This window comes from Ceratotherium simum, chromosome 15 (genome assembly GCF_057802395.1).
Source record: "Ceratotherium simum simum isolate JZ-2026a chromosome 15, ASM5780239v1, whole genome shotgun sequence".
Taxonomy (NCBI): domain Eukaryota; kingdom Metazoa; phylum Chordata; class Mammalia; order Perissodactyla; family Rhinocerotidae; genus Ceratotherium; species Ceratotherium simum.
Window position 1 is genome coordinate 33,259,112 of NC_141914.1, and position 13,995 is coordinate 33,273,106.

At 43.4% G+C, this 13,995-nt stretch overlaps 1 protein-coding gene across 2 annotated transcripts in view; it reads right to left on the reverse strand.

Moving 5' to 3' along the window:
* IL1RAP (interleukin 1 receptor accessory protein) overlaps nucleotides 1-10,105 on the reverse strand; it is a 129,872-nt gene extending 119,767 nt beyond the window's left edge. Inside the window, exon 1 of one of the 2 annotated variants that reach the window (XM_087439845.1) lies at nucleotides 9,909-10,105. The gene's annotated coding sequence lies outside the window, so the exon portion shown is untranslated. The remainder of the gene's footprint in view (nucleotides 1-9,908) is intronic. The other variant, XM_087439846.1, reaches the window with a different exon arrangement.
* Nucleotides 10,106-13,995: the final 3,890 nt, after the last annotated feature.

Sequence of the window (13,995 nt, forward strand, 5' to 3'; positions counted from 1 at the left end):
ATCAGAACAGTTTATCTCCTCATTTTATAAATAAATTCTGCCATTTCCTTCACTCTCCGTTCGAGGCTCCAAATATGTCAAACCTGGTCACCATCCTACTTCAGTCCCTTCTCCTGCTGCATTTTGCATAAAATCCAAACTCTTTACCATGGCCTGCAAGGCCTGTCTCCTCTAACCCCAGCTTACCTCAGGACCTGATTACCAGCCCTCTCTCCCTCTCACCTGGCCTCTGCCACCAACCATGACCACAGAGCTATCCTGGCTCCTTCTCAGGTTTTTTCCTTAGCTCAAATGTCACCTCCTGAGAAGTGCCATGTCTGACTACCCTATTTAAAACTGTCCCTCCTCCACATCCCTCCAACGTTGTTGTTATTGTCATTGTTTTAATCTCAGCCCCTTATTTCTTATGCTGAAATCACTTGTATGTCTTCTGTTTACTTGTCTGCTGTCTCTTTACTCACATTTTTTTGGTCTCTCTCCCAAACTATCCTTATAGCAATGCTAACAGCAAGGAATTACTTCAACACCTCCGCTTCCCAAGGCATTTCCAACAACTTCTAAATATATATATACACACACATACATATACACACTTATGTACATAAACGTACTTACATATAAATTTTAATTTCAATATTCCAAATGTATATTCAATATTCTAAATATATAAATACATATACATACGTATGTTTGTGTCTCTGTACATATATGTGTGTGTCTGTGTGTGTATTTACATAAGCCAGCCCTGGTGGTCTAGTGGTTAAGATCCAGCTCTCTCACTGCTGCAGCCTGGGTTCGTTTCCTGCTCAGGGAACCACACCACCCATCCGTCGGTTGTCACACTGTGGCAGCCACGTGTTGCTGTGATACTGAAAGCTCTGCCACCAATATTTCAAATACCAGCAGGGTCCCCCATGGGGGACAGGTTTCAGTGGAGCTTCCAGACTAAGACAGACTAGGAGGAAGGATCTGGCTACACACTTCCGAAAAAATTGGCCATGGAAACCCTATGAATAGCAGTGGAGCATTGTCTGATAGAGCGCCGGAAGGTGAGAGGATGGTGCAAAAAAGACCCCGCAGGGTTCTGCTCTGCTGGACACAGGGTCACCAGGAGTCAGAATCCACTTGACGGTGCTAACAAGTGTGTGTGTGTGTGTGTGTGTGCACGCACGCGCATGCGTGTAAAATTTTTTAGTGCAATACTATATATGCACTTTGTTTCCTTGTCCAGTTCCATCTATTTCTTTCTACTCCTTGGGGACAAATAATACCTACATCTATCTATACATGTATGTATTCATCATTAACTCATGATTAGGCAGCTGCTATTTGCTAGGTACTATTCTAGTTCCCCAGGATACAGCAGTAAGCAAAACAAAGGTCTCTATCCTTGTGGATTTTACATTCTAGCGAGGAGTGAACTAAACAAGAACAATACACAGGATAAATAAATTAATTAAATAGTATTCTCAGGAAGCTGAGAAGGTGACAACTGCTAAAAAGTAAAAAGAAAATGTAGAGCAGGGTATGTGAGATCAAGAATGGCAGGGGTGGAGATGGGAAGCAGGACGAGGGGCAATTTTACATGAAGCAGTCAAAATAGCTTCACTGAGAAGAGATTGAGCAAAGGCTTCAAGGAGATGAAGGAGTTAGCCATGTAGTTATCTGAGAGATTGGGTCAGAGAGGAAACAGAACGCAAATCGTAGGAGGCCTTGGCAGGTATTTTAAAGACTGGCTTACGCACTCAGTGAAATAACGCGTGGTCACCTGTGCCAGTCACTGTTCTGGGCCCTTCATATATATTAACTTATTTAGTTCTCACAACAACCCAATGAGTTGTGTATCATGTTTATCTCATTTTACACAGAGAAGTTAAATAACTTTCCCAGGAGTACACAGATGGAGCCAGAATTTGAACTTATGTAAAAAGACTCCTGGGGTGCCCGGTGGCACAGCGGTTAAGTGTGCTTGCTCCACTTCGGCGGCCTGGGGTTCGCAGGTTCGGATCCCGGGCGCACACCGACGCACCACTTGTTATGCCACGCTGTGGCGCCGTCCCATATAAGGTAGAGGAAGATGGGCACGGATGTTAGCCCAGAGCCAATCTTCCTCAAGAAAAAAGGGGAGGATTGGCATCAGATGTTAGCTCAGGGCTAGTCCTCCTCACAAAAAAAAAAAAAAAAAAAAGACTCCAGACCCCTACAATATACTGCCTCTCAGTATAGAAAATTCTAATCCAGTGATTCTCAGACTTAAGTGCAGAGGCCCTAGACACCTGCTCCTTTACAAGCCATCCAGATGATTCAGATGTGGACGGTCCATGCACCACAATTTACCACTGGTCTAATTCCTCCTCCACATGAAAGCCTTCCAGATATTTAAGGTAAATACCAGATTTACTTCCTATCCCTGCCATCCCCATCATTTGCCAAACTGGGAAAGATTTCCTTAGACCAGCTGAGGCATCTACTCGATACAGTCTCCCTCCCCAGCCAAGTTTCACCATCAAATGGGTGAGGCTCTGGAGTAAACAACAGCGCTGAATCAAGAGAGAGGAATGAATATTTATTGAGGGACTTTTAGATGCCAGGTATTAAGTGCTAAGGACTTAATATGTTTTATCTTACTTTAACCACTCTAATACATATAAATATATAGATATAGAAGTAGATTTAGATATAGATGTATATCTATCTAGGAGCTAGCTAAAGCATTTGCTTATTACTATTTCACAAATGAGGAAACTAAGTATACACAGGCAAAGCAAGCAGTATTTACGATTCAAATGCAACTCTGACTCCAAAGCCAGCCAACTTTTCACCACCCACTCTATCCATTCAATTCCCAACCCCCACCATTGTTTCATTCTGTAATTAGAAAACTGAAGTCTAATCTTCCAGAAAACTGCTATTTAGTGACTATTACCATTCTCAAGTGTCCATCATTTCTCTAAGTTGAAAGAACTCTTATATTTATTTCAATGAGAGCCAAGCTTCTTCCATGGACACTAAATTACCTCAAAAGAAGAAAGCAGAAAATATGCACTCATAATGCTAAAATCCAAATGAAAGCTAAATATTTTATCCCATTATTTCTTTGTAGAAGATTATGGTGATTAATAGTGATACAGAGCTTGCTTTATATAAAAAGGCTCTCTTTTTATTTCCCAAACAATAAATATCAGTGTGCCTAACCTAGCAGTCTGTTTTTCTCTTTCCACTCCAAACCTGGATCCTGAGGGGGAAAACAGTCTGCAGGTCACGGGAGTGTGGCAGAATCACAGCCTTAAGGACATAAGAGGTGTCTTTCTGGATCTGACTCCTAGTACAATGCTCAGTTGTGACTCTCACTGAGGCCAAGGAAGCTGCCAGGGACTTAGGATACTCCACATGGCGTGACACGACGAGCAGGTGCCTCTGTGGAGAGAAGAGTCACTTCTACTCTTAGCTTCTCATGGTATCTCCTAAGTCATCACTCTAGAGACACACATTCATAGAACACTGTGCCTTGGAGAGCACCTTGTCCAAACTCCTCATTTTAGAGGTGAGAAAAAGGATTCTTAGAAAAGAAAAAGCAACTAACCAGTACCAGAGCTGTCGGACTGCATGGTTGAGGGAAAAAAACCTAACCTTGGAGTTAGAAAGCTAGGTTCCAGGTCCCAGCTCCATTATTTGCTGGCTGTGTGGCCTTAGCAAATATTTAGCCTCTCAGCCTCAGGATGAAAAGTGTTGTTGACAACGTTTGCCTTGATTACCTCAGAGTATTGTGAAAAAAAAAAATTATATGTGTGTGCATGTGTGTACAAAATAACAAGCATTTTGAGGGCTTAAAGTTCTGTATAAAAAAAAAAACTTATTATTTGAACCTAAGTCTTCTACTGTCTAGTCTAATATCTATTTGGGCATGTAACTGAATATCATTGCAGTTGTTAATCATAATAAAGGTTAAAATCCCCAGGCACCAGGCTCTTAACAAACGTTATGGCAAATGACTGACACCTACCAAAAGCCTGATGACATGGGTTTTATTACCCACTTTTTACCAATGATGAAAATAAAGCAGAGATGGATCAAATAACCTGTCCAAAGTCAAATCCAGGGAAACTGGTCTGATGCTAAAGCCGATAAGGTTACACAGCCACAATTTTAGGTCACCATAGCATCTAACCATAACTGGCTAAAAGAACTGTGTTATCTAGGAAAAGAACATTTTCAAGTATCTCAAAGTTTATAAAATGACTGGTTCTCTTTTCTGTTGCCTTTAGCGTTGATTGAGAAAGGAGGAAGCCAGTATAATCATAAGGACTTATGTGCCAGTCAGGTAGAAACCACAGGCATCTCCTGGATATTAACTAGACATAAAAGGTCACCTGTCCTTATGTCCTACTATATCAGATAACAGCTGGACTGATATGAATTCTTCACGGCTTTCAGAAAGCTTGAGATCGAAGCTCACTGCGGCCGTCCACTTCCCTGGACACTTCCTTCTTTCTTTTGGGTAATTTATTTATGACACTCAACGCTGGCCTTGCTGTCAATATATGCAAGCATGTACTTCAGAGGCATCCTTCACTGTGTTTGCTGCAAAACACCCTTTATTATTAGGATAAAAATGTCTTTTCCGTCATTGAGCCAGTGATGTCCAACCTTCTTACAGTCTGTGACTCCTTATCATCTGTCTGATTTTGTGACCACAAAATTCAAGTTACCTCATTAGTCTGTAGAGACAGCCTCTGAGATAATTAATGATATGAGAAAGTAGGAGAAAACTGGAAAGCCAGTGCTGGGCCTCCCTGACACAGTAGGACTCCATCATCCATTTACCTCTGCCCCTTTTATGTACCAGGCACTGCACTAGGAACGGGGCAGGATAAACCGTGCCTTCAGCTGCTTAGGTGCTAATCAGGAACTTGGACAAGAACACAAAGGGACATATTAATAGCCCACAGTAAAAAAAAAAAAAAAATCCCAAAAGCATTTAAAGGGGTCCCACAGACTGGGAAGAATCAAGAAAGGATTTGAGCAGCATGTTTGGGAAGGAAAGAGGGAAAAAGGAGATAGCAGCTGAGGTGGTGTGGTGGGAGGGACATTTATGAATCTAGGGTTTACAAGGCCTCAGATTTTATGGTGTGGCGTCCAGTAAACATGGTATAGTAGACCAAGAGGCTTTGCGCTCGGGCACGCAAGTGTATCACCTTGGACAAGTCTGTAAGTCTCTCAGAGCCTCAGTTCTTTCATCTGTAAAGGGCAGACAGTAGTATATATCCGAGTTATTTTTATGCTTAAATGAAATGACAGAAGTACATGCACCAATGAATGCTGATTTCCCTTGCCCTCCTATGTTTGACTGGAAAATATATCTCTTGGCATAAAACAATAAGGGTATTTTCTCTTTATTCCCCTTTCCCCTTTTAGCCTTGACTTTTACAAAGAGATATGGTGATAGAATTTCAGAATATAAAGAAATTGGAAAGAAAAATAACACTGTATGGTAGAAGAACCTTCGAGATCATCTAGTCCAGCTCCCTCACATTTTAGGCCCAAAGGTAAAGAGACTTCTCTGTCATAGGTGAGGTAATACCCAGATCAGAAGGACAGGATGGGGATGGGTGGGTCATCAGTCCTAGTTTGGGTCCTCAGTTCTAGTCCAGAGGCCCTACAACTTCCTAGCTCTAAAATGAAATGCATGGATGAGTCTCTGTATCGCTACATGCTTTGTGACACAGGTCCTGCTACTTAACCTCTCTGAACCTTGGCTGCCTCAAAAAATACACAGGATTATTGCGAGGACTGAATGAGATGGTATATGTAAAACACTTAGTACAAACCTTGATGGAGTTCAGTAAAGGGTAGCTAGTAAATTTTGATTTTCACAATTGACAGACTAATAAATTGAAAGAATTGATAGCAGAAGAAAGAACTTGTGTTAATTAAATGTCTCCTATGAATAAGGTGCTAAGACAGGGGCCCAAGCTTCTAGGTGGGCTTCAGTGTTCCTGCTTCCTAGCTGAGGAGACTGAGGTGTATCTCAATATAATAACTTGGCTCAGGTAGCCGCCAGACTCTCAAACTGCCACAGCGGCTAGAGCTAGCCAGAATAAAGTCGGGCTAGAAGGAGGCCTCCTAACAACCACATCAGTGTAAACCATGCATTCTCACTTTCAAAAGATGGAAAAAAAAAAAAAAACTGAACAAATGAGTAGCTAACCTGAATTAATATCAGATACCAAATGTTCTGTAACCTTCCTGTTCTTTGGGGTTTTTATTCTCCTACAGAACAATTTCCAAAATGGGCAAAGAGCACAGTAGGTGGCTGTCTTTAATATTTCACTGGCAAGGCGACAGTGACTCACCAGATCTTACATCTGTGTCACCAGCAAAAGCCTGACAAAGTTGAGCAACAAATGAAACTATGTGTATGTTGGAGATAACCTTCATTTTTTCTTCTGCCTCCTCTGATTTCCTCTAGCTACATTCTGCTTTCTAACTGTGCCAGGTAAGACAACACTAACTGCCTACCTTTTGGCAAAAGGAAACATAAGCTTCCATATGCCAAAAGCAAGCAGCAAAACGTTTCTCCCAGAACTGCATTTGCAAGCCTGTCTGCACGCTGCAAAGTAGACAAACATGATGGCCTGTGGGGAGTCTCAATGGATAAATGGCCCCATTGCCTGGGCCATTTTTCTACATAAGCCTGCAGCCATCAGTTTCTACAGGGATGACAGAAACTCCAGACCAGTCATCAGCACTGTCAGAAAGCAGTGGTCTTTTCTGTAAATGCTGCTTCTGCAAACCGCTCTCTATATTCCAACCTCATGGAATATAGTGAATTGGTGAAAGATATGAAAAATGCTATAGTCACTCATGGCATCTGTCCCTTGATCTTCTTACCACCCTACGAATTAGCACAAGAATGGCAGAGGGAAGAAACTACTGAGAACAGGAAGAAAAACATGACATAATTCTGAACCTTAAATCTTCATAGTACCCTTCCTCCTAGGAATCGAAGATTACATCAACACACGAGAGTAGGAAGGCTGCCCTAGAGATCATCACTTTGAAATTGCCTCTCCTGAGAGTCGGCCCCACTAAACTCTACAGAGTATGTTTAAGGATTATTCCCTTAGCAAGGAAATATCCTCTTTGGGACAGAAAGGATACCTGCAATCACCAGCCAAATAAGGTCAACCTAACAACTGAGGAAATTGTTAAAGATCTCACTGGAGAGGCAACAAGGTGTGATGGGAAAAACCTCAACTAGAAGTCAAAAAGTGTGAACTATATTCCCACGGCTGAAACTTAACTAACCACGTGACCCTTGGCAACCTCTCATTTCTCTGAGTTTCATTCAGTTTTCTTCTCAATAAATTGAGACCTTCTAAGAAGAGATATCATTTAACAAGCACCTATTCACTACATGTACTTTATATTATTCCACTAATGTAATCCTTACACAAATCCTTAGGGTAAGCATGTTTTTTTTTCCATTTTAGAATTGGATACAACAGAAGCCCTAAATGGTGAAATAAATTGCTTAGTATCACCCAGCTACATAGGAGTTAGAGCAGGAATTCAAATTTGACCACAAAACAAGTTTTTTCATACTTTATCATATCATTATATTATCCTTAAACTATTAATATGCCTGCCACATCCTTTTCTCAGGGCTATTGTAGGTAACAAAGAAGATAATATCTATGGAATACACTTTAGGAATTTTAAAGTTCTATGTGTATGTATGTATGGTTTTGGTAACTAATAATCTGGATAAAGAGGCGAGGAATAACTAGGTATCCTTTCTTTAAAGAGCCAGAATCAAAAAGAATTAGCTTTCAATCTCCCTTCCATCCCCTTGTTCTGACCTTATTTTGAACATTTTCCTTTTCCCGACAAGTCTCCCAGGCACGCGTTCAGATGTATCCTGGCCAGCTCATCACAATGCATGCACACGGAACAGGCTGACAAAAGTAAGTGATCCCATCCTCTGCAAATGATCCGTGCGGAAGGTATCAAAGCCGGCACCACCGAACTCTTCCCTTTTCTCAAGATGTATCACATCCCTCCCACATACTAGTCAATACCACATGCAAATAGGATGGACTGCCCAGCAGGCAGCTAACTATAAATGCTGGACGCTCAATTCAGGGACTTACAGCATAGCCAGGAGATAATAGTAAATAATTGTACGGAGTCAATCAGAATAAAATCAATCGTCACGAGCAAGGTGGGTGTATATGAGGGACACCGTTTCATTTTAAAATACCAGTAAAGGAAGACTAGTGTGGGCACGCGTGGGTGTCTGTGTTTAAATAAGGTAAGTTTGTGTCCAGAAGGGACTGAATTTAGCAGCATCACTGCATAATCCAAAAGAAATACATGAGAATTTTGTTGTTGTTTTCCTATACTAGCTGAAAAATACAAAGTTGCTAGTCTGACCTGAGACAGCAGGAATACAAGGCTTAGAACAGTCTGTAACATAGATGGAACTTCCAACTTCTCTTGTCTTCCTACCTCTCAACAAATTCAAGACCCTCTTAGCCAATAAAAGATGCCTCAGCTCACAGCTTCACAGACCTGAGGCTTGGCCTAAAAACTAGTAGGGATTAGCATCACTGAGAAACATTAATTTTATATTCCAAGTCAGGCATCTAGGATCAAAGTCACATGTAGACATCATTCAGAAAACACTATAAAAGAGCTGTTGAAACTCCACAACATTCCAGATTTTGTTTGTAAAAAGTCACTCTAGGGTAGTATGAAATCACCTTTCTGAAAGCCATTGTCTCCAGGGTTACTACATAACAGTATTTACAATAGTTGCCATTGATCTCCAAATGACCAGCTGCCAGCCCAGGCACTGCGCTAAGCGTGTTATTTGAATCATCCCATTCCATCCTCCCAACTATCCTAAGGGCTCCTGTGACCATTATAATCTCCATTCTGCGCCTGGAAAAAAAACTGAGAATCAGAAAGATTGGATAACTTGCCCAAGTTCACACAGCTAATACGCGGCAGAGCTGGAGTCAAAACCCGGTAAATCGTCCTCCTCAACCGGTAGCTGAGCGGAGGATCTGGGGAGCCCAGCAGCAAAACGCTCCAGAGGCGCCTTGGTTCACAATTTCACAACCAGAGAGGCAAGACAGGCTGGGAACTGGCTCTCAAAGGAAACGGCAGAAGTTTGCTTTTTCTGTTTGATTTTTCTCTTTAACTCAGCTTCCTTTTCGCTCCCAGCACTCAGAAGTGAGAGGGGCTGTGGCTCCGTTTAGTCAGCTATTCCTAAATGAGGGGCATCCTATCTCCCACAGGACCACCAGTTCCGCTTCCTCCCAGGCTGGAGAGAGAATTGTGAGTACCATACGAGGTCACCGGCGCCCGGGGTCCCTCACCTCTCCAGTGACTCCACCAGAAGCCTGACGGACACCCTCGGCAGGGGCATCTTTCTGAGAAAGCAGGTCAGGGGAGGAGGGAGAGAAGCTGCAAGCAGCCTTAACCCAGACTGTCACAGCTCCAGGCTGGGAGCGACGTGATACCGAGTGGGCATGCTGGGACACAGTGCCCTCTTCTATCCTCGCTGCTCACAGCAGCGCTCTGGAGAAATCAAGGCGGGGGTACACCAGGGTAGATCCCTTAAAGGCCGGGGAGCTGGGTGCAGCGACGCGCAGCCGTCCCACAACTGCGTTACTTCCATCCCTACAAAGCAAAGATGGGGCTCTGGACAGTTGGGTTCGAGTCCTGGCCACAGGACTAACTAGCTGTGTGATCTATCCCAGCCGCCGCCTCGGTCTGTGCCTCAGTTTGCCCTTGTGGAAAATAAGACGGTTGAACGAGACGATCTCTAAGAATCCTTCTACCCTGAGACTCTGTGGATCTGTGATTCCTCCGAGCCCTCCTGGCAGCGCGAGACTCACCTTTCTTGGGAAGCAGAGCGGGCGCAGCGAAAGCGGCGGGGATGGGTGCAGGGTCGCCCAGCGCTGCTTCTTTCCGTGCGTCTGGCCAAAGCGGAGCCCCGGGGACCCTGATTCGGCCAGTCTTCCCCCAGTGAGCCTCTTACTTTCCGCCGCACTTTCTTTTTCCCCCTTTGGGGCTCCTCCCCCGGCGTGGCGCGATTGGCCGCGCCGCGCGGCTCCGGCTCCACCCGCCGCCTTGGCTCGCCCGCCACCCGCGCTCTGGGCTTCCCGGAGCCGCGGCCACGGGGCGGCACCGAGGGCAGCCCCACCCGCGGCGAGGAGGAGCCGCGCGGGGCCGGCCTGCGGGCCGACGCGAGGCTGCGCTCGGCCCCTTGGCGGCCTGCGACGGCCCGGGCTGGCTGGAGCGCGCAAGGAGAGGAGAGCGCTGGTCCTGCAGCTTGGCACGCTGCCAGGCGCTCTGGGAAGATACGCCCTCCGCTATACGACAGAGATGCATACATGCGCTCATTGCAAGATTCTGGTCTAACAGTCGAGACCGATGCCACCCTGCGTTTTCTTCCTGGCTCTGTGTATTTAGCTATCATGCTGCACCAAGGCCGTGAATCAATTCAGGCTACAGGATTTGCGCGCCCACCATGTGCCAAGCACAGAGAACGACAGGAAGAAACACAGTCAAGCACGGAGGTCCGGAGCTCTTACTCTGCTACGAGTGACAGTCATCGGAAGAAACAACCGGTCATGACAGCAGGACTGAATGTGTATTTTCCACTGGTGTATACCCAGTGCCTAGCGCAGTGCCTGCCATAGAGTGGGCACTCAGTATGTGTATACTGAATGAGTGAATGAATTAATTAATAGTTACAGAGAGAAACAATCTCAAAACAGTTATTCTTTTTCATTCATTCCCATTTCTCCAGGTTTCTGCAAGAGCCACCACGTGCCTTCTCCTTCTCTAGATGATAGTCTGTGTAATTATCCTGAAAAGCTTTATAATGACTTTCATTAAGTCAACTCCTTTGTTAAGGACCTTCTGTTTTTCCCTATTGGTAGTTCATCTCCATTTCTTCCTGACTGGCAAGGCCCTTCATCACCTGTCCCCATTTCTGAGACTCGCTAACAAGGGCAACCTCCTAAGTTGACTTTATCTTTATGCATGCCTTGCTCACAGCCATCTTCTTGACTTTTCTTCTGCTCTTAGAGTTATCTAATTGAGTCTTATTTATTTATTCAAGACGTAGAGATCCAGAGACAGTAATTAAGGAGAAGGAGAAAAACGATGTGAATAAAGTCAAGGGCCTCAGTGAACTAGCAGGTGGAACCAGCAGGTGGCAGTCTCTATGCACCGGCTAAAGATGGACAGCAGTGCAAAACTCAGACGCTGCCCCTGCCCTCAAGGAGCTTTCTCCTGGAGGCGAAATAACGGTATAATGGAAGCTGTAGAAATGTTTGTTATTTCATTTATTGATATCCCTTGTGAAAATTAATCCTGAGAAATTATTCATCTCTGGATACCAGGCATATGGTACATGATACAACATTGTTACTGAACCGAAAAGGAAATAATCCAAAAGAACTTAAAAAGTTACCTGTGTGAAGCAAAAATAAAACTGTTCTTTGATGTATTATTTATTCATTAAACATATTCAAGGCCTCAAAGTATTTTTCTTATATAATACACTTAACAAGCACTTATATAACATGTGCTTACAATGTAGGAGTCACTTGGCATATATTAGCTCATTTAATTCTCACAATAATCTATAAGGCGCTATTATTATCTCCAATTTATGCATGAGCTATAGAGAAGCTGTATCATGCCCAAGGCCATAGGCCTGCAAGTGGAAAATGCCAAATGAGACCCGAGGCAGCCAGTCTTCTCGCTCTAACCACTGTACTATACAGTCTCATGTGCTTCCGAAGTCATGACTCTGTGCCAGGCACATGCCCGTGATTCAGAATTGAACCAGATATGGTCCTGGACTTTGAGGGGCTCCTCGTAGCTTAATGAGGATGACAGGCATATAAATAAATGATCGTAGTATTGTAATTGTAATTTGAAGACAACATGAATGGTTGGGAATGAAATTGATTAGATAACTAATGCTGTATAATCACACAATAAAGTATCTGCTGTCATAATTAACCTGTTATGAAAATACATCTAAAAAGGAAAAGACTTACAATATAACTAATAAGATTGTGTAAAAAGTGTGGAAACGTGGACAGTAATCGAAAGGAACATAGAAAATGTTAATGTGTTAGGATTACGGGAGTGTAGACATACTTGTTCCTTTTAAATTTGCTTTAACATCAAAACGTTATTGTAACAATTAAGAAAAAGGTTTTAGGGGCCGGCCCGGTGGCGCAAGTGGTTAAAGTGCGGGCGCTCCGCTGCGGTGGCCCGGGGTTCGCGGGTTCGGATCCCGGGCGCGCACCGACGCACCGCTTGTCAGGCCAGTCTGTGGCGGCATCCCATATAAAGTGGAGGAACATGGGCATGGATGTTAGCCCAGGGCCAGTCTTCCTCAGCAAAAAGAGGAGGATTGGCAGATGTTAGCTCAGGGCTAAACTTCCTCACTCAAAAAAAGAAAAAGCTTTTAAAACTCACATACTAGGCATTCAATGAACCATTGTCCCCTAAATGAATGAATGAATAAAGCTGCAAACTCATTGGTGTCAGTGCCTAACAGTGTTGGGTGTGTAGGAAATGCTCTATAAAATATTTTGAAATTGACTGAAGTATTTGGAAAAGCATTACTACTCTTTTCTTCCCTCTGCTACTATCCTCCACCTTTTTTTTTTTAGGTTATCTTTAATTGTTTTGCCATAGCTATAAGGGAGTCTCAGAATTTTGCTGGTCCCTTGACCCCAATCCAATCAGACTTTTGTTCCTCACACTCCATAGCTAAGGTGCCTAATGACCTTCACTTTGCCAAATTCAGTGGTCAATTCTGAGTCTTCATCTTACTTGACCTAGTACCAGCATTAGACACAGTTGATCAGTTTCTCCTTCAAACTCCTTCTTACTTGACTCCTCACTTTCCATCAATTCATCTGCTGCCCCTTTCCAGACTCTTTTGTTGGATCCTTTACCTCTTCATGAGCTCTCAGGGTTAGGACGTCCCAGAGCTTGATCCTTGGCATGCTTATCTTCCCTCCCTGGGGTATCTCATCCAGACACATAGCTTTCTCAAACATCTGTATGATAATGACCTGAAAATTTCAATTTAAATACAGTCCAAACCTCAGACTCTATTTACCCTATTGCTTCCTTCATATCTCTTCTTAAATGTTTCATATACATTTCAAACTTTACATATTCAAAAAACGACTTTTTATTTCTGCCCCTCACCAAATCACCTCCTCCCCCAGTTTGTCCAGCTTTGTCAGGAACACGATATTTTACCCAGTTGCTCAGGCCAAAAAGTGGGATTCATCATTGATCCCTCTCTTTCTCTCATAGCTCATATGCAATGCATCAGCCAATCTTCTGTTTCCTCCACATTCAAAGCACAATCGCATATCTGACCACTATTTCTCTCCTGCATCACAAGCACCATAGTCCAAGTCACTGCCCTCTCTCCCCTCACTGGTCTCCTTGCTCCAATTCTTGCCTCCAGAGTCTTTCCTCATACATCAGAGTGATCCTTATAAATGGAAATCAGAATAATTACAGGCTAGTGGCTGAGGGCAAGGACCTTGGAGTCAGACTGCCTGGGTTCAAGTTCAAATTCTATAACATATGAACATACACTCAAGTTCCTTAACTTCTTTGTGCATCAGTTTCATCAACTGTAAAATAATAAGAATAATAATATGTACATCATAAGGTTGTTGTAAAATTATGTGAGTTAATATAAGTCGAACACTTGGAACAGAGACTGGTACATACGAAATGCTGTATAAATATTAGTTATTATTTTTACTAGTAATAATATGGCATGCTCTGCTCTCAAATATTCAATGATTTCTCCTCACGACTAGAAAAATTTCCAGAGTCCTCACCATGGCTACAAGGCCCTACATGATCTGGCACTGAGTTACCTCCTCAAATCGCTCACCACATGCTCCTCACTGTTGCCCAAGC